The following is a 24,276-nucleotide window of genomic DNA, read 5'->3' on the forward strand; positions in this document are numbered from 1 at the left end:
GCACATCTACATACTTATATAAGCTTAGGCCAATACAATATTAAATCAATATTTAATTAATTATATAATATAACAGAATATTCTGTTAATCATTATGTAGTTTTGAATGATGAGGAAAGACAAAGAAATGCCCTTTATTTATACATAGCAAGTATTGTGATGGGAAAGTCAAAACTCACTGGGCATAATTGATAGTAAAAAGGTTTTGCCTCCCAATATTATAAAACTTGCCTCACTAAACAAGATCAAGCAAATGAATCAATAAGAAAGGCAATACATTTTTTAACAAGCAGAACTTAAGAGTAAACAAAGCAGGGCTGGAAATATCGCTCAGTAGTAGAGCCCTTGCTAGCACTGTGTAGCCTCTAGGTTTGATCCTCAGCATGACACCAAAAACAAAAGAAATAAATAATAACTCAATTATAAGGAAGCAAAGCAATGTGATCTGAGCTTGTGTTACTTATGTGAACACATTGGGGGTGATGGAGCACAGATAATTTGGATCTTTAGTTTGAATGGTATGTTTGAAGACAAATAGACACATTAAATTTATAGGAGGTCATACATCCTATTTGCTTAGCTGAACTGATTTGGAAAAGTAACAGGTTGGAAATATGTAAAGCTTGTTTGATCCAAAGGAAGTTGTCATTACTACATTTGCTGGATCAGCTTTCATGTTAGTGTAATGTGCTCTGTGTGGGGCAAGAATCAGCTTTGCCTTTGACTTTTCTGGTTTTAATACCAAAAGCCTTGTCACCTGGGATCTTCTAAGTCCTGAGCAAACCAGGATGATAGGGCTTTGATGGCACCATTTCTTCCTTATGCTTTATGTTTAGTAATGCCTTTAATCCCCACAGAAATCTGTGAAGGATGTACTGGAGTTTATTCCTGTTTTAAAGTTGAGGAAAGGCTTACAAAGAGAGGTAGAGAAACTTACCTAGTGTTGCATAGCTAGTAGGTAACTGAGTCCGAACTTGAAAGCAAGCTGTGTCAGGATGCTGGTTTGAAGATTGTCACCATGAGCACTGTGTCTAGGAGTGTCCTACTTTGTAAGAAAGGGAGGAGAAGGGATTATTAGGGGAAAGATGACTAAAACATAGTTCCATACTCATGTGCTTATATGGCGTAGATGGTCAAGAAAATGCCATGTCAATAACCTGGCCTAGAAGAGAAGAGAAACTCTTGTCAGAAAGCAAGTACAATGAGCTGTTTGTGTCTGTTAGAAGACAAATTAGTTCCACCTAAGTGGTGAGGGTCATGATGAGACAATATGTAATGTCTAAGCCTTCTGCTGAATCTGCAAGCCTTGGTCAATAAATAGAAGTGTCTCAATTAGACGTTAATCCTGGGGGATTATGAAAAAATTGGCAACAATGATGGGAAATTTTGATTCCCAATCGTCAGCTTGCTCCAAGTGACATGATACTACTTCATTCCATTTTAGTGTTGATTTGCTTATCTATAACATGATCACAACAAAGTACCTACTACATGGATATTATTAATATTTCATAGTACCTATTTGTCCACACTACAGACCTTTGCACATAAATGCTCAATAATTTTTTCCATATATTTTTATTGTAATTAATAGAAGGGTTACATTATACTCACCAGATAGAAGGTGCATTACTTCACGAACACTGATACCCTTTCTCATGTCTTGGTCCCCATTTCCCTCCCTGCATCCCCACCCCTCATCTTGTTTTCCCGTCTTCCCTATCAGATTTCAAATAACCAAATACGCATATATACAATATATCAGATAACCAGGTGAAATACTGTAACAATATGAGATAACCAAGGGACAGCAAAAGAGATGAGAGAGAAAATAGTACATTAAGGACAAAAATCACTCATTATATGGCTTTTGTTTCTATATCCTGGAGGTCCTTTCATTTAGCATCATCCTATATGGCCTTATGTATCTAGGAGAGCCCAAGGTTTCTACTCATTATGACAAATGAGGGAAACTGTTGAACCTATGTTCCTTTGAGTCTGGCTTACTTCACTTAATATGATTTTTTTCTAAGTTTTCCATTTCCTTACAAATGGGGCAATGTCATTCTTTCTGATAACAGCATAGAATTCCATTGTGTATAAATACCACATCTTGTTGATCCACTCATCAACTGAGGGACATCTGGGTTGGTTCCATATCTTTGCTATGGTAAATAGTGCTGCAATGAACATCATTGTGCTAGTGGATTTAATATGCCCTTGTTTCTGGATGATTGGGTAAATGCCAAGTAGTGGAATTGCTGGGTCATAGGGGAGTTCTATGTTTAGTCTTTTGAGGAACTGCCATACTGCTTTCCATAGTGGTTGAATGAGTTTGCACTCCCACCAATAGTGTAGTAGTGATCCCTCCTGGCCACATCCCCTCCAGCATCTGTTGTTATTAGATTTCTTAATCCTGGCCATTCTAACTGGAGTGAGGTGGAATCTTAGAGTTGTTTTGAATTGCATTTCTTTTATGACCAGAGATGTTGAGCATTTCTTCATGTGTCTATAGGCCATTTTTGTTTCTTCTTCAGAGAAGACTCTCTTTAAGTCTTTGGCCCATCTTTTAATGGGATGGTTGTTTCTTTGGAGATAGTTTTGGAGTGATTCAATTTTTTGAGCTGTTGATATGTTTTAGATATGAGGCTTTTGTTGTATGGTTAGTGAAGATCTTCTCCCATTCTGTAGGCTTTCTAGTTAATTTGCTATGCTCAATAAATTTTAACTATTAGGGCAGGGATTGTAAAATAGTGGTAGAGTGTTTCCCTAGCATGCACGAAGCCCTGGGTTCAATTCCTTGCTATCATACACAGAGACAAAGCAGAAGTAGTGCTGTGGCTCAAGTGGTAGAGCACTAATCTGGAGTTCAAGCCCCAGGACTGGAAAAAAGTGTTAACTATTATTAGGAAATACAAAGTTCCTGCTCTAATTGCCTCTCTCCAATATCCCTGTGTTTTTAGCTTGTGATGCTACTGGGATGTAGTGGATCTTCCTGGAAACAGAACCTAGTAGAAAGAAGTTAGGTCACTCAAGTTAGGGGGTCCCCTTTCCCAGGAAGAAGACACTATTACTCTATCCCCTTCCTCTCTCTTTGCTTCTTGGCCAGCCTGAGGTGAATAGGATTCCTTCATCAGGTGCTCCTGTTATGATATACTATGACATTATTGGTGACAGCAACAAGGCCAAAAACATGGGCTGAAATTTCTGAAACCATGAGCCAAAATATACCCTTTTGGATGATCTCAGATATTTTAGTTTACTAAGTTATCTCTTAGAGCATTAAACTGAATTTACCACTGGGTTGTTTACTCAGTATTTTTGTTCATTGTTTGAATATATGGTAGGATTGATATTAGGGTGACCATGTGACTTGCTTTGGCTAGTGAAATAATAGCAGTGATCAAGTTTACATCCCAGGAGAAATTTAAAAACAAAAAAAAGCATAGTACACTATGTTCTTTCCAAGTCATATCCCAAATAGTGTTTCTCTACCCTGGGACATTTCTAAAAAATGGGTCCTGAATAAAGGATAAAGAAAAGGAATGGCTAAATCTATCTGTAATACATGAGGGCCATTAGTAACAGATAAGTCTTTGTTGCTTAAAGCTGCTGCAGTGTTCTCACAGTTTGTGAGCAGTACCAGTCATGAGATCTGTGGCCAGGCCAAATCTAATTGGCTTAACATGGTTACTACCCATTTGACTGAAAATTTATTTATTTACTTGTTTGCTTACTTTTAATTAAGGTGTCAGTTGAACGTGTGTTTTGTTCTGGTTTGACATGCATTGGCGTGGTGTCAACCTGTATCCCATTAGTCTTAGGCTCTAATTTTGCTCTGCATTTTTTTGTTGTTTGTGTGTAAGAAGCTGTAAGGAACTCTGGATACAGAGGAAGGACTACAGGACATCCTGAAGTATAATAGTTGACATCTTTTAGCAGGGTAGTAGATCATGTGCCACACTTTAAAGTAATATCAACCAAGAAGGCCAAGCACATAGCAGCCTGATATCATCCTTTAGAAAGGTAACCTAAGGCTGTTGGTATCAATTAATTCCTTATAGAATTTAGCATGTTACAAATGCCCCCATCAAAAAGGATGTTTTTTTTTTTTTTTGCAAGAGGGAATCGTTTCTTGGTATGTGTACTAAGGGAAGGTCGCCATTTCCATAGAAGTGTATACTCCTCTACATGCATTGTGTACCCAGCACACTTGGGGGGTGATACATTGTCTCCTAATGTCTTTTTGGTCATAGCTGACTTTGGCTCTTTTACTGCTGGTTTCATGATCTTTTCATCCTGCTTTTCCCCAATAGGCATTCACGTACTTGTACAGGCTGTAGGATTTTCTCTCTTTTTCTACCTTGTGTGTGTGTGTGTTAATGAATGTCCCTCTGGGGTTTGACTCTTCTGATCTGACTCCTGGTGGGTCCGTGGAACCAGTGTGTGTGCATCTGGACAGTATTGTCCATTCTCTTCTCTTTGTTGCTTTGCCCACTTGGAAGGTTTCTATTTTTCAGCTCAACCTGCCGCCTCCTGCCTATCCCAGCTCAGCAGAGGCTGAATGAAGGCGAGATCCCCTGCTCAGGCAGCTTTTGTTGTCTTCCTTGTCCTTTGACATCTGTAAACTAAGGAGAGCTGCCTTCTTCCAGAAGGAAGCCATTGCCTCTCTCTGACTCCCCCTCACTGCCACTTTCTCCGAGGTCTTACTTAAATAGATCATAAGCAGAAGTTAATTGGAGATAAAAGTTTGTAGTTAATAAGCAGGCAGGTTGAAGCACAATATCACCACTATAAAGTAACCAGTGCTCTCTCAGGGTCATTGCAATGTACAAAAGGTATTTTTTTTTCTAGTGCATTTTTGAAACCTAGATACGTTGTGTGTTATATAAAATGCATTTTAAAAGGTTCCAGTTGAGTCATTGGATTAAATGAACCTTTCAACACCTTGCAAAGGAAAAGATGGAGCAGTCAATCCTTGGCTCATCTTTATGTGGTAAAGCAATCTCCTAGGAAGACTTTACTGAAAAAGAGAAATAGAGACAAACCAATGAACTCCTGTTATTATTATATTGTTATTATAAAGGTGATATACAGAGGAGTTACAGTTAGTCAGGTAAGTCATTACTTTTTGGACAATGACAGTCCTTCTCTTGCTTTCTCCTAGTTTTTCCCTCCCATCCCTGCCTAAAAGTTATGTTTTTCTTGATCAGTTGTAGGTTTTGAACTCAGGGCCTGAGCACTGTCCCTGAGCCTCTCTGTGCTCAAGACTAGCACTCTAACCCTTGAGCCACAGTGTCACTTCCAGTTTTTTTTTTTTTTGTCTTTTTTTTCCCAGTCCAGGCTTGAACTCAGGGCCTGAGCGCTGTCATTGGGCTTTCTCAGGGCTAGTGCTCTACCACTTGAGCCACAGTACCACTTCCACATATACTCTTCATTTGTGTGTCTGTCTTATGACTATTTTTCTTTTTAGATTTTGAAATACCTGAAGGTAGAACACTTGCACTTGTTAACATGATGTGCTTGGATGGTGATTATGAAGTCTGAAATAATAAATCTGTTTTGTATGAAAATGGTTGTAGGAAAGAGTGAAGTTTTTGGAGAGAGTTTATACAATAATTTATGGCAGTATCAGGGGCTCTGAAAACAGTGTCATAGGCTTTGATGAAATTAAAATTTACCAAAATGTTTTTTTTTTCAAGTAAGTAATTGGAGTCTTCCAATCAGATTTGCTATTGCTCAGCTAGCTTGTGCTTCATGTGAATTTGAAGTCTGTCTGTCTAACTATTTTTCATTCCAGTCCCACTTGGGCTGAGTACCAGACTTATATGCAGATCCTGAAGGGGAAGGAAAAGAGATCAGCAAGACTGGAGTATGGAGTGGCACACTAGGGATGACCTCTAGTCAAGATGGATGGACTACGTGAGCCAGGATGAACCGCCTCATTGAAAGAAAAGACAGATTTCAATCACAAGGTGTCAACAACCATGAAAGGTCAGGTCACAAATACCACAGAATAATGAAATGAACAGCAAGTGCCAGGAGAATGCCACAGATAGGTCTGGTGGTACATGTCTGAGTAGCTGGTCAGAAAAAGGCACAAGGAAAGAGAATGTGAACCCTGGACCTTTTGCTTCCACATCCAGGCATCTTCTTGGGGAAGAGAAGAAAGACAGAGAGCATCTGAAGTACTGGACATTTACCTCCAAAGAGATGGGCCTCTCTGGAGAGAGTTAGATTGATTTACAAGAGAAGAAAGAACTCAGTTTTTATTACCACTCAGCAGGCGGGTGCTAATGAGGAAGATTAGATTGTTACAGACAATATAAAGAAGCTATTTTTTTCCCCTGCAAATTTGTGTGAAGTGAGAAAATGCGTGTGTGTGTGTGTGTGTGTGTGTGTGTGTGTGTGTGTGTGTGTACTTGAGTGAAGCAGGGGATAGGAGTAATAGAAATGGCGAAGGCTATCTGAAAACTTAAAAAGATAGTAGCTACAGAGAAGAAAAAATTTGGAGCTGATGATTGAGGTGAGCAGTGATCAAAATGTTCATGCTTCAATTTGTGCCTATTAAGCATGCATAATTTTATCTATTAGACAAAAATGGAATGAAAAATGGCTAAGAAATGTAAGTAACACACAGTGTACAGAAAAGCTATTTCTCCTCCTATTTTGAGCATCATGAAAATAAATGACCTTTGAGGGTCAGGGCATCATGGCATGTGCTTATAATCCCAGACACACAGAATACAGATGTAAGGATTGTGCTCTGAGGCTCACTGGACCAAAAATGTGAGACTCTATCTAACAACAAAATAAGAGACAAAAGGATTGTGTGACTCAAGTGGTAGAACACTTTCTTAGCAAGCATGAAGCTTTGAATTCAAACAAACAAAACAATGAGATCTTTGAGATGTGCCAGGAAATGTGAGAAAGTGCTAAGTAAAGATTTCAAGAAAAGATTGTTCTGCTGGGAGCATGGCCTAGTGGCAGAGTGCTTGCCTATCATGCACAAAGACCTGGGTTTGATTCCTCCATACCACGTACCCAGAAAAAGCCAGAAGTGGTGCTGTGCCTCAAGTAGTAGAGCACCAGCCCAGCCCAAGCCCTGAGTTCAAGCTCCAGGATTGGCAAAAAAAAAAAAAAAAGAAAAGAAAAGAAATTGTTCAAGAGCTCAGAAGCAAGGATATATAATGCATACAATGGGGAAAGTGAAATATCTGAATTATCCAGAATGTACACAACTGGAGGGGAGGCATAGAGAGTGGAGCTTATAAAGCAAGATGGGGCCAAGTTGGGAGGGAGAACAAAGTTTGCAATGTGTTTCAGAGGATACTGGGATCTAGAAGTAGATTTTGTTCACCTCACGCTCCTTCTAAAGGTCCTTCGCTGACCTTCTCTAGACAAGAACTTCAGATCCTAGATCAAATCTAATATCAGTACCAGGTGGCCCATGGAAAAATAGGTTGATCCAGATTGCCTAAGTTTGGGAAATGCTCTGTGCTGTGGTTTGTATAGGCATTGAGTAACTCCCAAGGGATCTATTATTATGAAAGGATTGGTTCTAGATTGGTGCTCTTGAGAGATGGTGGAAGCTTTGTGGGTTAGAGCTTAGCTGGAGGTCCTTGAATGGTAGGAGGCAGGCTCTTAGAAGGTAGTTGTTATGAGATCCTTAAAATTTGAGAGAAAGATGGGGTTTAAAATTTGAGCATAATCCTTATCATACTTCTTGCTTCTGCTTAACATGAGATGTCAAGTGATTTGCTTGCCTCTGAATTGTAATTTGCTATATGCTGTCTGCTACTCATCCTCCACCAGAACCAAGCTGATACTGCTGCCATGCCCTTAAGTCCCCAACTAAGAGCCTGATGCATTCTCTCTCTCTCTCTCTCTCTCTCTCTCTCTCTCTCTCTCTCTCTCTCTCTCTCTCTCTCTCTCTCTGTTTACAGTGATGATCATAACTAAGAAAACTTACATCAAATTCTCCATATCAGATTCTTGGAAAGTCATGATAGAAATAATTTTCGCAAAATCATACTAAGAAATCCTGCCTTAAAGAAACCTTTTAGCCAGGGGCCAGCAAGTCACACCTATAATTCTAGCTACTTGCCACGTGCTGATAGCTCACATCTGAAATCCTAGCTACTCAGGATGCTGAGGTCTGAGGGTCATGGGTTCGAAGCCAGGCCAGGCAGGAACATTAATGAGACTCCTATTTCCAATTAACCACCAGAAAACTGGTCATGGTACTGTGGCTCAAAGTGGGAGGGCATTAACTTTTAGCAAAAGAGCTCAGGGACAGCACCCAGGCCCTATGTTCAAGCCCTCATGACTGACACACAAAAACAGAAAGAAACATTTCTAGCTAATTGGGAGGTTGAGAATGGGAAGATTGAGGTTCCAAGCCAATCTGGGCAGGAAAGTTTACAAGACTCTACATGAGTGGAGTATGGTAGCATATGCTGTGATTCCAGCAATGCTGAGAAGTCTAATGTAGCCAAAGCACTACTCAGGCACACATTTGAGTGGAAAGTGACATCATGTTCTAAAAATAATCAGCACAAAAATATGACTTGAGGCATAACACAACAATAAAACAATGGCCTAGCGAGTGTTAGCTTCTGAGGTCAAACCCTAGTATGACAGAAAAAAAAGTCAAGAAGAAAATAAGACACCTATTATCTTTGCTCATTTAACCAAGTCTGTTTGGACCAATGGATTTTGAAACTTTTATTTTTTACATGTACTTATGTGTAATTTCTCCTAAAGGGAGTGTTTTGTTTGACTTAGAATACTTCATTTCCTTGTGTGAGTGTTACAAACTCTTCATAACCTGCTCCTTTTTGTGAACTGAACTTCTTCAGCATTTTCTGACCTGCTGTATTCCCTAAGACTCTTTGTTTGCAGGTCAGGAGAGAATATGTTACCCTTTTATCTTCTTTTTTCAGTACTTATATACTATGGAAATTTATTTATTTTCCTGGTTCTTTGCATCTCTTAAGAGTAGAAGAGTATTAGTTTCTGAATTTCCATCATATAAACAAGTGTCCAACACATAACAAGGACCTTTCTATGTTAAATGTATTAATTAGTTGAATACTTCCACTGTGGCTCTTCCAGTATCTCTAGAGAGGAGAGATGAATGCGAGCAGAGAAGACAGTGGAGAGAAGGACTTGTGGGGAAACCCTGCAGCTGTTAGAACTTAGGCTTGTGCTGGAGTAGTAGCCATGGGAATGAAAGAGAAGAACTACAATTTACTGAGAACCCATTGTATTCCAGGCTCTAGAGAACAGCTGTATAACTTACAAACATCTGCACTGGGCAGGTGCTTTCTGAGAATTTCAGACAGCCTACCTTGTAAATCCTCCCTCCCTCCTTTAAATCTTGAAGTACGATAGCTCCAATCCTGGGAACCACACAAGCTGGGCAAGAGCTCTTGTACTGAGCTATGCCTTCAGCCCCTGAAGCAGTGTTTAGAATGTTCTCTATGCAGATGCTGTCATGCTTTGTCCTGTGAGATGAGTACTTTTTGCCAGACCTGAGAGCATCAAGCAGGAGCATCCAGGTTAAGGCAGCCATCCATAGTCAGCTGGTCATTACTGGTCAGCTGTCTATAATGATGGACAGTAACTTCTGTCCCAAAGACATAGGTCCATCTCACCCTGCCTCTTAGAGAGCTGAAATGTGAAAATGACAAAAAGGGATGCAGTGTCTCAGTGCAGCAGAAAAGAATAAATGCCCATGGAAAGAAGATGAAGAAGCAGAAGTTAGTAGGAGTCATAGCACAGGGAGTGGAGTTAGTTGGTGTATAAATGAATGAAGCAGGTAAAGAAATGGTAAGAGAAGACCATTCATCTTTTGACGGAGTCACAAGAACAGGGAGCTGAGAATTCCCATCTTGGGATGGGTGACTGTGAATCCTGGTTAGGCATTGGTTAGCACAGTGCCTCTCCTGCTGGGAGTCTTCACCAGCCATGATGTACACGTGGTAACTGAGGTGGTTTCCTTTCCTTCATATTTATCTTTATAACCTGGTATAGAATATCTTGTGGTAATCCGAACACCCTCTTTCTCTTGAACCTGAGATGCTAACACTTCATTACCAGTTTAGTTATTTTGACAATCCTGGGGCCAGTACTTGAGCACCGTCCTTGGACACTTTTTGCTCAAGGCTGGTGCACTGCCACTTGTGCTACAGCACCACTTTTGGTTTTTTCTGAATGTATGGTACTGAGGCATAGAACCCAGGGCTCTGTGCATGCTAGGTGAGGACTCTACCACTAGGCTATGCTCCCGGCCCCTACTAGTTTAGTTTTTATAGGTCAAGGAAAAAACACAGTTCAGAGAGACTAGGTATTTTTGTGAAGCTCATAAAACTAGTAAGTACTGGAGTCAGAGAAGAGCCAGCTTTGCCTGACTCAGAGCTGATATAATATCTGGTTGAATATAAAGCTTTCTCCAGCTGGGAAGCAGAGAATGGATTCTGGAAACACTTTAGAATTAGTATCTATGGTGCTTGGTGACCTAGAAACTGTTTGATTTGCATATCATTAAACAAAAGGTTTTCCTCTTCTCTCACATTTCTTTTTTAAACCTCCATTTGCACTGTAGGAAGGTGACACAGAATCACAGACTCCAAGAGCTGAGATGCTGTCGAGTCCAGTTCATCTTGTTCTTTTTAAAAAGTGATGGAACACTTTTGAATTTGCTTCAACTTAACTGCTGAAACTCTTTCAATATCATAGCTCTTGACTTCGGGTGCTTTTGAGAGTAGACTGCTCCTTTGCTGTCCACTAGCCTCATGAAAGGAGAAGGCACTGCTCCCACCACTACAAAATCTACAGCACCTTTTCTCCTCACCCCTGCCATTCAGGCTGCTTTAAGTCTTGGCTTAATCCTTCTGAAGTCTTCAGAGAGGGCTGCAAAGAAGGTCTCAAAGAGTGGACCAAGCAAATTTTATTAATTTAGTTTTCACAAATTTAAAGCTATTTCAGATACAAGTTTGTTTGAAATTTATAGCCATATAAGGATTTTTTTGGGAAAAGTCATTGCATGAAGATGACTAGGATGAAAATTATGCAACTTATTTTTCCTCTGTATGTCACCTTTATAACAATGATTTAAAAAATTCCTCTTCTTCTTCTTCTTCTTCTTCTTCTTCTTCTTCTTCTTCTTCTTCTTCTTCTTCTTCTTCTTCTTCCTTCTCCTCCTCTTCCTCTTCCTCCTCCTCCTCCACTTCTTCCTCCTTTTCTTCCTCCTTTTCCTCTTCCTCCTTCTTTTTGTCCTGGGGCTTGAACTCAGGGCCTGGGCAGTGTCCTTGGGCTTTCTCAAGGCTAGTGCTCTACCATTTGAGTCACAGCACCACTTCTGGCTTTTTCTTTTGGCTTTTTTTTTTTTGCCAGTCCTGGGCTTGGACTCAGGGCCTGAGCACTGTCCTTGGACTTTCTCAAGGCTTAGCACTCTACCACTTGAGCCTCAGCACCACTTCCAGCTTTTTTCAATGTATGTGGTACCAAGGAATCGAACCCAGGTCTTTGTGCATGCTAGGCAAGCACTCTACCACTAGGCCAAACTCCCGGCCTTCTTTTGGCTTTTTTGAACCCAGGGTTTCATGCATATTAGGCAGGCACTCTATTAGTAGGCCATGTTCCTGGCCCCTTTTCAGTGAATTTTTATAAAAGAACAAGGACTATTTACTGAACTATAAACGTGCTAACATCACTTCTTATGTTGACTGCGGAAGTAATGAACAAATGTTAGAATTTGTGTTAGATGTTAAAAGAAAGAAATATCCTGTTCCTTTTTTTTTTTTTTTTGTAGGTCATGGGGCTTGAACTTGGCCTGGCCACTGTCCCTGAGCTCTTCAGCTCAAGGCTAACACCCTGCCCCTGAGCCTGGGCATTTTCCCTGAGCTCTTTAGTCCAAGGCTACAACCCTATCTTTGAGCCAAGCCCCACTTCCCATTTTCCAGAGGTTAATTGGAGATAAGAGTCTCGGGTCCTTTTGTGCCTGGGCTAGCTTTCAACCTTGATCCTCAGATCTCAGCCTCCTGAGTAGCTAGGATTACAGGCATGGGCCACTGCCCCTGGAATCTATCCTGTTCCTTTTAATGCTTTTCAGAAATTGTATATCACACACATACAAATAATGATCAAGACTAGATCACCTTATAGTTAGGGTTTACCCATATGACAGTAAAATTTTTGAGACTCTTCCAGGGTGTTTGTGATAAATGTTGTTGACAGGGAGGAATAGGATAAAATTTTTAAAAATTGTCAAGTAGTTATTTCCTACTAAGAAATAATGACCTAAATTTTAACATCAATGAAAAAGAACCCACCATCATTATTATCTTCAGGAACTTAAAGCACACAAAACAAAACAAGTGTTTTTTTTCAATTTTTAAAATTGTTATTATAAAGATGATATACAGAGGAAAAACAAGTTGTTCAGATAAAGTACTTCCTTATAAAAATAGAATATTGTTTGATAGAAAGTGAGCAATGTTCTCAGCAACATTCTACAATTAATAAAACATTTAACTTACTATGCTGTTTCTTAAAAGGGCTGTATGTAAGCAGCTATCAATTTACACTGTCTCCTCACTAATGAATTGACAAACACTTTAACTCCATCTATTTCTAGTACAACCTCACTCAGGTTTTTCTTACATCATCCTGATTTGCCTGTTCCTTTTTTTTTTTAATATTCCTTGGTTGTTTCATATGCTCCCCTGGTATTTGTTGCATCAGTCACTTAGGTTACAACGTCTATTATTAATTGCAAAAAAAATTGAAGTGTTTCAGTCAATACAGTAATTTTAAGTTTACACACAGGAAAATCAAGCTTGAATCAGTTATGTTCATGAGATGGCTTGAAAGAGCCAACATGCTTTCTCCTTTCTTCTCAACTTACTAATATATTTACCTAAGAATGCTTTTCATTTCCAGGGCTCTGGTCTTATAACTACTGTTTCTTATTCTTATCTTTACTCTCTAGATGCCTTCTGAACAAGTGAAATTTGTACTTGTAGGCCTGAAAAATAAGGTTCAAGTTGAATCCAACTTGATGGGATTCATTTGGGTGGGGTATGGTGTTTATAATTCCTACCAAGTGGTGGGTACCACAGGGTATGACTTACTTCTGTCACTTCACTCATCCCCTCACCACACTGAAGTAACAAATATGTTACTTCTGCTTTATAGATGAAGAAGCAGAGATTTAGAATGAATGAACTGTCCATGAAAAGTGCTATCAGGATTTTAACTAGAATCTCTTTTACTCCAAAATATGTTTTGAACTCCTAGTTTTATGTTTTATTCTTCTATAAAAATTATTTTTAGTTTTTAGAGCAATTTATGTTCACTGCAAGAATAAACAGAAAATCGAGCCTTGTAGTCCCAGCCTACTACCACCATCCCCACCTCAGCAGAATGATAAGATTTTTGTGATTGAGAAAGAGTTATCCCTTGGTCCACAGCTTATATGTGGGCCCAGCCTAGGTGCTGTATGTCATATAGTTTCAGGCAAATGCATTATGATTGCTTTAAAAAAATCACCACTTTACACATTTGCACAGGCTGAGTTCTTTTGCAGACTGAAGAAATCTCTGTGGATCCTGAATTCACTTTCAAGAAACTTGATGCTTTCAGTTCATTTAGGAATGATGAGCTTGTGAGAACTGACTTCAGGCTAACAGATGACACAGATTCATTTATAAACAAGAGCTAACATTAATATTCGGTGGGGATTTGTCATTCTTGTCACCAGAAAACCCTCTCTAAGGCTTATTAAGTTTCCTTGGAATCCTGGTTAGTAACCAAGAAATGGTGAGACAATGAGATTATATGGGATTTTCGTTAAACAAATAGAGTGATCCTTGAAGAGTATTTCTTGGGCAGTAGCAGAAACTGGAGAAATATACCTGCTTAACTAGTTCACATTTCTAGTCTAAATTGTTAAATTGACAATTATTCTTCAACTCTCCACTTCTTGAACTTCATGAATATTGTCAGGTTACTTTGTTTGCATTTATAACAAGATTTGTTTCCATGGTATCTGAGGACAAAGCTCAGGCATAGTGATGTAGTATTCTCAGGAGATTTAGACTCACTCTAGTCCCCTGCATAAATCAGCTCCATGTACTTCTTCTAGGTCATGCCACAGTAGATGAATCACATTATTTTAATGTTATTTCATATAGACTTCTTCAATGCTGGGCACTACTGACTCATATCTTCAAGCCTACCATTTCAGGAGGGTGAGATCTGAGGATCTTAGCCAGCCTGGGAAGACAAGTTTCTGAGATTCTTTTCCCCAGTTAACCATCAACAAGCTAAAAGTGTGGCTCAAGAGGTACAGCTCCAATGTTTAGCAAAAAAGCTAAGCAAGAGTGCAAGATTTTCTATGAGTTCAAGCCCCAGTAGTGGTTCATTGGCATTATATGGTACATGCATATGTGTGTTATACATATATAAGTATGTATAATACTCATGTCATATCTCTAAAATATATACATCATATAAAAAGTTATATATAAGATGGTTATATAAAATCTAATCTAAAAGGATGAGCTTTCCCATTTTGTTTCTCTTAGCTTTTCTTTTCTTTCTCTTTTTTTTCTTTTGTCTGAGACTGGGCCTCAAACTTGGTAACTGAAACTTCTGCTCATTGGCTAGGTGTCTACCAAATGAGCCATGCTTTCAACACTTCTCTCTCTCTCTCTCTCTCTCTCTCTCTCTCTCTCTCTCTCTCTCTCTCTCTCTCTCTCTCTCTCTTTCTCTTTAAAATTTTTTGGTGTGAGACTGGGACTCAAACTTGGAAAATTTAAACTGTATTTATTTAGGTTTTAGGTTTTGAAGTTCTAAAATTAATTAATTAATTAATTTTGCGAGTTCTGAAGCTTGAACTTGATGCCTGTTCCTGTGCTTAATTTGCTCAAGTTCTTGTTGCTCTACCACTTGAGCCATAGAGCCACTTTCATTCTCTGGTGGCTAATTGCAGATAAGAGTCTCATGAACTTTCCTGGCTTTTGCAATCCTCAAATCTCAGTCTCCTAAGTGGGTAGGATTTCTGGCATGAGTCACTGGCACCCAGCAAGGTTTTGAAGTTTATAATACAACAATGTGAAAAAAAGGTAAAGATATCATTGTATTTTTACTTTAGAATGGTTGATCTGTAAGTTTGAATATAGCAACAACCTGAACTTATAATGTGTTTAAGATTTATTTATTTTTACTTAGTACCAAAAGGGATATTGTTAGCTATGTGAAAATCATACAAAGGACCACTTGGCCAAGCATTAGACAAAGAAAAACAGCTAGTTACAAAAGTACAAATCCTCACATTTCCCTCAAAATCACTCTTGTCCCAACCCCTGTCCCTGTTCCCCCTCCCCTAACAGCCTGCTATGACACTGTGACAGAGAATTCTACCCTGATTCACGCTCATTGTGTATCTTATGTTACCAGGACAGTTTCATTCTCTTGGGTTCCTCAAACCAAGGTCTGCCAAATTAACTGTCACTTTCTATTGCACATGGCATGTGAACTACCACCTTCAAAGGGACACGGTGAGAAGCACTCACTTTCCTTGTGTTCTAGGTGACAGGCCTTTGGTTTGCTAGTATTAAATCAACAAATGCAATGCTGAATTCATAAACAAGCAAATTTAAGACTGTCACCAATGACTATGGATTTAGTTGCAAAAAAACTCAGTCATTTTCTTTCAGGCTATTCTTTAATTAAGATGAATAACAAGTTGAGAATTTTTTTTAAAGACATTATTTAAAAGAGACTGACACTTATCTCTTGGGTAACCTTACAGTTTGATACTATAAAACCAGGCTTATTTATTTCCCAGGATTATAAACCATCAAGGGAGCGACATCTGAAATGTGTATGTGTATGCGTATGCATGTGGTATGTGTGTGTGTGCATGCACATGTATGTGTGTGGGCACACATGTATATTGGATAATGGGATAGAATTATACATCTTATAAGTCTATATCCTAATAAATATGATTTCAATTTGAGCATTAAGATAGGTCAGTTAAAAAAATCAAGCAAATGTAAGAGTACAGGCATTTAAAATGTTCTTTTGGAAATGAATGACAAAATTTATTCTTTGTCATGAGCTACCCTAGTAGAGACAAAGGTGTCTGTCATTTTGTTCCTCTTCTCTTCCTCTTAAGATTCAGGATCAAATTAGAAGAGTAAAGATGACAGTAAAAAAAACAATCACAACCTGTTCATTGTTCTTGCTGGAGGAGTGCCTGTAAGTAGGTAAGAGAAGGAAGCCAGGTCTCAAAGCTGTAATAGGAAAGTCCCTTGAGAGGGAGGTTTTCTCTCTGTTGGGGGTAAAACCAATTTCACTTAATAACACTACTCTTTACTGTTGGGAAGACTTTTATTGTCCTTTAGCCTTTAATGTACCCATAGATGAAGAGAACTTAATTAGGAAGACTTTTAAAGCTTGGCAAAAGACCATAGAGTGGATTTTGACAGTGAGGCGGAATGGGTCACTGGTTGGCGAGAAGTAGCATTGGTCAGGTACATCCACACAGAAGAGCCGTTCTCTTATGCAAATCCATGCAAATTATTACACACATTTCACTGAATAGCAAATAAATAATTAAATAATTCACAATCATAAAATACCAAAGGGTGAAAGATTCGAAGGCACAAGAATACATTTTTTACTCTAATATTTGTTTTACTTTATGATCAGGGTGGTATATAGAGGAGTTACAGTTACATTTGTAAGGTAACGAGTACATTACTTTTTTTTGACATGTCTAATATACTTTATTCTTTTAAAAAATTTTATTATTGGGCTGGGAGGTTGGCCTAGTGGTAGAGTGCTTGCCTAGCATGCACAAAGTCCAGCGTTCGATTCCTCGGTACCACATACATAGAGAAAAGCTGGAAGTGGTGCTGAGACTCAAGTGGTAGAGCTCTAGCCTTGAGAAAGCCCGAGGACAAGCCTGAGCTCAAGCCTAGGACAGGCAAAAAAATTATTATTTATTGTTGGGGTAATGGATAGATGGGTTGCAGTTATAATCACTAGATAGCTGGTGCATTGCTTCTCATGCTTTTGTCCCCATTTGCCTATCCCCACCCTTCCCAATCATCTTGTTTTTCTCCCTTCCCTTTCCTTTTTCAAATAAACAAATAAACATTTATAGAATATACCAGGTAACAAAGTCAGTAACCATATGAGACTAAGCAAAGGGCAACAAAAGAGAAGAGAAAGAACAGTACACTAAGAAGAACAATCATGGGGCCGGGAGTTTGGCCTAGTGGTTAAAGTGCTTGCCTCGCATGCATGAAGACCCGGTTCGATTCCTCGGTACCACATATAGAAAAAAGCTGGAAGTGGTGCTGAGGCTCAAGTGGTAGAGCTCTAGCCTTGAGAAAGTTCAAGGACAGTGCTCAGGCCCTGAGCTCAAGCCCAGGACTGGCAAAAAAAAAAAAAAAAAAAAAGAACAATCATATAAGGTAAAGCTCTTGTTTTCATATCCTAGAGATCCTTTCATTAATCTCATCCGATCTGACCTTATGTACCTCGTTTTTGAACTATTGTAATCCTCGACTAGGAGAGTCCTACATGTGTATTAATTATTTCAAATGAGGGACATCATGGAGCCTATGTTCCCTTGGGTCTGGCTTACTTTACTTAATACAATTTTTTCCAAGTCTTTCCATTTCCTTACAAATGGGGCAATGTCATTTTTTTCTGATGGCTGCATAGAATTATATTGTGTATAAGTACCACATTTTTTTTTGCCAGTCCTGGGCTTGAGCACCGTTTTTTTTTTTTTTTCCTATGTATGTGGTACCAAGGAATCAAACCCGGGTCTTCATGCATGCAAGGCAAGCACTTTAACCACTAGGCCAAACTCCCAGCCAAGTACCACATTTTTTTTTTTTAGCAGTTAGAAAACAGTGAATTTAATAAACACAGCAAAGGTCAAGCAAATTACACTTGTAATTTTGTGTTTATGATCATGACTTCTCCTATTTGTGTGGCAGGTTTGAATGACAGCAGTGGATAGATTAAGGAAAAATGTTTATATTGTAAATTTGTAATTTCACTCTCTTGCTTTGGGAACAAGAATAACACATTATCTTTTAATCTGGACTTCACAAGGAAGATGAAGTTCATCCTGATATCAAAACCAATGGAGAATGTCTAATGAATAATATGAATGAACAATTCACAAATGTTGACATAGAATAATATTTACATATCCTCAATATGCCATCTTTTCTTAGGGGTTAAAATATTCTGCAAGCCAATAGCTCACTTCTATAATCCTACCTTCTTAAAAGAGGCTGATATCTGAGAATCCAAGTTCAAAGACAGCTCAGGTAGAAAGGTTCATAAGGTTCTAGAAGCAGAGCTGTGGCTCAAGTGGCAGAGTGCCAGCCGTGAGTGAAAAATCTAAGGGATAATATATCACACTCACATACACAGAGAGAGAGAAGAGGAAGAAAGACAAGGAGGAAAAGGAGAAGGAGGAGAGAAAATTGAAATTTTTATTCTTCTTTTCTTTGTATCTTATTTCCCAGAACTAAAATTTTAAATTTAATTCTAAAATTAACTGAAGTATATTTTGCTTCCTTGTTCATAGTGTTTTGAACTCAGGGCTTGCTATACAGGTCCTCTGCCATTATGTATGACCTCATGCCTTTTAGATTTTACGAGCTGATTATCTTGAGAGGATCTGCTTTCTGCTTAAATATGTACATGGACTTAGATTTGTACATTTTGGGATGAGGGACATGTTCTGCTATGCTCAGTAGCTTCCATTGATACAGAGTCTTGTAAACTTTTATCCCTGGGTTGACCTGGAACCAAGCTCTTCTTGATCTTAGCCTACCATATAGCTAAAATGACAGGCATGCACCAGTGTGTGCAAACTGTGCATATGTTAGTTGAGAAGAGGTACAAGTGAATTTTTCACCCAAGCTGGCCTGGAAATTATATCCTCACAATTCCAGCCTCCTAAGCAGGTAAGAGCACAGGTATAAAATGCCAGGAATCACTAGGAGATTCTGAAAGTACCACATCTTGATCCAATCGTTTACTAAGGGGTATCTGGGTTGGTTCTATATCTTTGCTGTGGTAAATAGTGCTGCAATGAACATTATTGTGCTAGTGGCTATAGTATGTCCTTGTTTCTTGACATTTGGGTAAATGTCAAGGAGTGGAATTGCTGGCTCTTAGAGGAGCTCTATGTTTAGTCTTTTCAGGAACGGCTATACTTCTTTCCATAGTGGTTGAATGAGTTTATACTTCCACCAACAGTGTAGTAGTGAACCCTCCTGGCCACATCCCCATCAGCATCTGTTGTTATTGGATTTCTTGATCATGGCCAGTCTAACTGGAATGAGGTGGAATCACAAAGTTGTTTTGATTTGCATTCCTTTTATGGCCAGAGATGTTGAGCATTTCTTCATGTGTCTATAGGTCATTCTTATTTTTTCTTTAGACCAGTTTCTTGGCCCATCTTTTAAAGGGACCGTTGTTTCTTTGAAGATTTGTTTTGGAGAGATTCCATTTATTTTAGCTGTAGATATATTTTAGATATGAGGTCTTTGTCTGTTGTATGGCTAGTAAAGGTCTTCTCCCACTCTGTGGGCTTCTATTTAACTTGCTAGCTAGATCCTTTGCCATACAGAAGCTTGCACTTTAATGCAGTCCCATTTGTCTAAACTTTCTTTAATTTGGTGTATTTCTGGATCTTTATTAAGAAAGTTTTGACCTGTGCCAAGGAGACCTAGTGCATCAACTTTTCCTTCTTATAAAGTTTTCAAGGTATCTGCTTTTACCTCAAGGTCTTCGATCCATTTGGAATTAATTCTGGTGCAGGGTGACATAGAAGGATCCAACTTTAGTTTTCTGCAGGTACTTAACCAAATTCTTCCAGCACTGTCTTGTTTGTGGGTTGATTTCTGGGTCTTCAGTTCTATTTCATTGGTACTCAGGCCTGTTCTTGTGCCAGTGCCAAGCTGTTTTGGTTTTTATAGCTCTGTAATACAGTCTAAAGTTTGGTATTGATATTCGTCCAGTGCTGTTCTCTCTGCTAAGGACTGTTTTGGCTATACGGGAGCTTTTATTATCCCATATGAAATTTTGGATTGCTTCTTCTATTTCTTTGAAGAATGACATTGGGATAGTGATGGGTATTGTGTTGAATTTGTAGATAGCCCTTGGCAAGATCGCCATTTTCATGATGTTAATTCTTCCAATTCAGGAACATGGGAGGTTTTACTATTTCCTCAGTTCTGCTTTAATTTCCTTTTTTGGGTTTTTTAAGTTTTTTATCATAAAGGTCCTTTACTTTCTTATTTAAGTTAATTCTTAGGTACTTTATTTTCTTTGAGGCTATTGCAAAAGAAATTGCTTTCCTGATTTCTGCCTGGCTGCTCTCGTTGTTGGCACACAGGAAAGCAGTTGATTTTTTTTATTAAAGAATTTATTAACATTGACTTTTACATCATATTTCAAATGACATATTTAACAAACAAGTGTTCAAGAAGGAAATCTCTATATACAGTCACTGGCACTTAGATTTTAGAACATAATTAAAATTAGGGTGAGGGTTTGTATATCATAGATACATATTAATCTATGTAATAAAACATTATGTCTTTAGAGTCATAGATTTTTATGTCTATGTAGTTTGTTTATATTTCCAATACCATGTCCATAGCATTGGGTATGCCAATATTGAGTCCTTGCTTTTGTACTGTTTGGATCTAATAGCCACATATTGAAGATACCATCTTCTTTTGTTCCTTTGGTCTTGACTTGTCTCGCTCAACATGATACGCTCTACATTCATCCACTTCCCTGCAAATGCCATTATTTTATTTTGTCTGTTGGCTATGTAGAATTCCATTGTGTGTATATATCTATCTATCTATATATATATCACATTTTCTGTATCCATTCATCTGCAGTAGGGAGCTGGGTTGCTTCCATCGCCTGGCTATTGTGAATAGTGCAGAGATAAACATAGCTGAGCAAGTGTCCTTATCATATCTTAGGTTATGGTGTTGGGGATAGATGCCCAGGAGTGGTATGGTGGGATTGTAGAGAAGGTCAATTTTCAGTTCTTTAAGAAACCTCCACACTGCTTTCCAGAGTGGCTGAACTTGTTTACAATCCCACCAGCAGTACAGCAGGGTTCCTTTTTCTCCACAACCCCTGCAGCATCTGTCATTGTCTGAGTTCAAAATCTTGGCCATTCTTGTTGGGGTTAGGTGGTATATTTTATACCATGCTACCTTGCCAAAGTTTCGAATCAGCTCAAGCAACTTGGGAGTGGAGTCTATAGGGTTTTGTCAATATAGAATCATAGCCTGATGCGGTGGCTCACAAGTGTAATCCTAGCTACTCAGGAGGCTGACATTTGAGGATCAAGGTTCAAAGTCAGCCTGGGTACAAAAAGACCTGAGACTCTTATCTCCAATTAACCTCTAGAAAATGGGAAGTGGGGCTTGGCTCAAGGGTAGGTAGCCTTGAGCTGAAGAGCTCAGGGACTGGTCCCAGGCTCAGTTCAAGCCCCATGACCCACAATAAAAATAAAAATAAATACAGAATCATGTCATCAGCAAAGAGGGATAGTTTCACTTCCTCTTGCCCTATTTGGATCCCCTTTACGCATCCTTGTTGCCTTATTGCTCGGGCTAGAAATTCTAATTCTATTATATTCAAGAGGAGTGGAGAGAGTGGCTCCCCTGACTCATTGCTGATTTTTGAGGAAATGGCATTGGCTTTTCATCATTAAATATAATGCTAGCTGTAGGTTTGTCATACACAGCCTTTATTATACTGAGGAATGTTCTGTGGATTCCTATTTTCTCCAGAGCAATATCAAAATAATTATGTCTCAGGAAAAAATGCTTTTGTTGATACCTGTCTTGAGTAATAGCAAACATATTGTAAAACCAATCCAACTGATGTATGGTTTTGGCTTTTAGGAGAGTTTTCCATAAGATAAAGAGATCAGAGTAAAATAGAAGGGAGGCCATCTGTTTCAGTGTTGAATTTTAAATTTGTATTATTAATATAACAATTAGTGATGGATAATTATTCCAGATAAAAGCTATGTTTATCAATAGTTAACACAAGCCTAATGGGTACATGACTAGTTGCTTAGCTAAGTCGATGGAGATTTTGGGTCAATGTGACTAGAATTTAGTGGTTAGATGGTTTGTGTTTCCTTGTTATATTCTGGAATGGTACAGGGATATAGAGAAGCATTAAATTAATTTCTTCTTTTCACTCTTGTTTTCGTGCTGTTGCCACATTATAGCCTTTGCTGCAATATGTGCCATGTTCAATTAAGGTGTGTTGGTATGCTGAAGGAGTTTTCAACAACTCTGTTGAAATCTCATCAATGAGGTCAGCCCACAGGGTCAAACTAATACATGCTAAATGCTTGTATGTAATTTTTTTTAAGCTTGAGACAGACTCTGAAGCATTTGACAAACTCTAAGAATAATTGGTTCTTCAACAACCTTGACAGAATAGGCTTTTTGAGAATAAAATAGGTCCTCTTTCACTTCCTCCCTGTAGCTCATTTTAAGTAGCATCTTCTAACAATTCCAATTTTAAAGTTACTTTTGTTCACCCAGTGAAAGTAACTTGTTTCTTTCAATCCTTCTGGTGCCTTGGTCTTTAAATTACTTGGTGCTGTTCTCTCAAATTGTCACTGTTAATCACACATTTGTTTTGTCTTATGCTATTAGTAGGATGCAATTTACTAGCATCTTTGCATGATCCTGTTATACTGATACACTTGACATCTGCCATAAATGATTTATTGAGACTCAGTGAAAATTACATTTAAAACATATTTAAGGTAAAAGTTTGTTGCAATCATACTTTACTGACATTTCAGCACTTTCACAACTTTTCTAATTATAATTAAGACAATTTCATTGCCTTATTATTTGAGAGCCAGAAGCAATTGCAATTTATGTTTTCCTTTAATGAAGCTGTTGCTGCTGCTGCTGCCTCTGCTGCTGCTGCTGCTGCTGCTTCTTCTTCTTCTTCTTCTTCTTCTTCTTCTTCTTCTTCTTCTTCTTCTTCTTCTTCTTCTTCTTCTTCTCCTATTTCTTCTTCTTCCCCTTCCTCTTCCTCTTCCTCTTCTCCTTCTCCTTCTCCTTCTCCTTCTCCTTCTCCTTCTCCTTCTCCTTCTCCTTCTCCTTCTCCTTCTCCTTCTCCTTCTTCTTCTTCTTCTTCTTCTTCTTCTTCTTCTTCTTCTTCTTCTTCTTCTTCTTCTTCTTCTTCTTCTTCTTCTCCTTATCCTCCTTCTCTTTCCTCCTCTCCCCCTCCTCTTCCCCTTTCCTCTCCATCTCCTCCCCTCTTCTCCTCCCCCTCCCCCTTCCCCTTCTCTTCCTCCCTCTCTACCTACTCCCTCTCCCACTCCTCCCCCTCTTCTTCCTCTTCCTCCTCCTTTCTTCTTTTTTTTCACCAGTCTTGGGGCTTGAACTCAGGGTCTAGGCACTGTTCCTGAGATTCTTTTGCTCAAGCCTAGCACTCTACCACTTGAGTCACAGCACCATTTCTGGCCTTTTCTGTTTATGTTGTGCTTAGGAATGGAACCCAGGCCTTCATGAATGTTAGGCAAGCACTCTGCCATTAAGCCACATTCCCAGCCAAATGTTTTTTCTTTTTTAAAGACATTCATAAAACTTCCATTTATATGGGTGAGTGAAGGCCTTTTTTATGATTTCCTTTTCAGATCATATGAATTATAAAAGTATAGAAAGTTTTTTTCTTTTTCTTTTTTTGCCAGTCCTGGGCTTGAGCTCAGGGCCTGAGCACTGTCCTTGGACTTTCTCAAGGCTAGAGCTCTACCACTTGAGCCTCAGCACCACTTCCAGCTTTTTTCTATGTATATGGTACCAAAGAATCGAACCTGGGTCTTCATGCATGCTAGGCAAGCACTTTAACCACTAGGCCAAACTCCCTGCCCAGTATAGAAAGTTTTGTGATATTTTTCCCCTCGTAGCAATGAAAAAGCCTAGGTTAAGAATGTTAACATCTTACAGAACAAACATGCATACTAAATGGACCTTGATGCTTATTAATTTATAGTTTTATGTTGCTTAGACTAAAGGTATTCAAACGGGTCATATTCAAATGGGTCAAATCACTTGGGCCACTGGAGCCAATGTAATAATTCTGACTAGTCATGTTAAAGCATTAGCTTAATGGATTAATATGCCTTCTTTAAACAAATAGCTCTCTTGAGAT

Source organism: Megascapheus bottae, chromosome 5, assembly GCF_031878675.1.
Source record: "Megascapheus bottae isolate mThoBot1 chromosome 5, mThoBot2.hap1, whole genome shotgun sequence".
NCBI lineage: Eukaryota > Metazoa > Chordata > Mammalia > Rodentia > Geomyidae > Megascapheus > Megascapheus bottae.